The following is a 1,193-nucleotide window of genomic DNA, read 5'->3' on the forward strand; positions in this document are numbered from 1 at the left end:
CACGGTTTCTTCATAGTGAACTTTTATACTGCGAAAATGAAGAAGACAAGGAGTTTTGAGAACTCAAACAACAAAATGAAATTGTTATTCGGGTTGATTGAAAAGTGCTACCGTAATTTTGCTGATTTAATATCTCTGCTGTCTTCCCACATTTCCAACTAAACTTCTAACATGTTCTCAAATATTTATCAAATCAGTCAAACATATATATAAAGCTAGATATATTGTTTGAGTTCGATGTACGTTTTTACACGAAAGAGCGTCAGTAATTGAAGTCAATTTGTCATGCTTAGCTACAAAACACGGATCGCCGGGCGCTCCTTTTCATCGAAAACCAGCGATTAATTGGATTTTCACACAAACAAAACTGGGCAGTATTTACAAACGAAAGTTCTTATGCCTTGATGAGGCATCACGTGTTGCTTGCAATTCAGACGAAACTCAAACAAGCAAAATTTTATTAATTATTTTTCGTTCGCGATAGACTCTATGGGGAAATCCTTGCAAGCGTGTGGCAAGAGGAGAGAAACTTTGGAGTTCTCAAACGCTTGTATATCCAAATATATCCAACTGGTTTTTTTACTCTGTGATGTAAAAGCTATCGATCTTCAACATATGTAAAATTTAGAGTGGAGTAATGTGTATCCCGACTTGGTCATGATAAGCGGGACATACCTGCGTTCGACATTGTCTTACTTCACTCAAATTTGGGTAGCCTACGACGAAACTACATCATTACAACAGACGTAAACGTATTGACTTTTGGGTCTAAAGCATCAAAAAGCCTTTTGAAAATACACCACTGGTGGCTCAAAAATAAAGAAAGAAAAGATGATTTTCAGTTCGTCGAGAGGAGATTTTTGGCAGCCATTAATCTCGCCGGAAGCGCGGAAGGAGCGCTCGTGTCAGTCTTTCTCCGCATCACATTGGGCCTTTTTCCGCTCTGAAAGAGCGCGCTCCCACTCGCTTCGCTAGGGGATTCTTTATTTCATGCTAAACGGCTCGTGGATTTCTTTCTTTCTTTTTTTTTTTTAACGGCTCTCTTCGCTCGCTGAATATTTTTTCCGCCCTTGCTGGGAGCCTGTTCTCAGGCTATGCTGTTTCAGATATAGCTTGCGAACAGGCTTCCCGTTGGGTTTAGTGCGAACTAGCCGAGTGTCGTTTTTGGGTTCACGCTAAACGGCTCGCGGATT

This window comes from Orbicella franksi, chromosome 11 (genome assembly GCF_964199315.1).
Source record: "Orbicella franksi chromosome 11, jaOrbFran1.1, whole genome shotgun sequence".
NCBI classification, from domain to species: domain Eukaryota; kingdom Metazoa; phylum Cnidaria; class Anthozoa; order Scleractinia; family Merulinidae; genus Orbicella; species Orbicella franksi.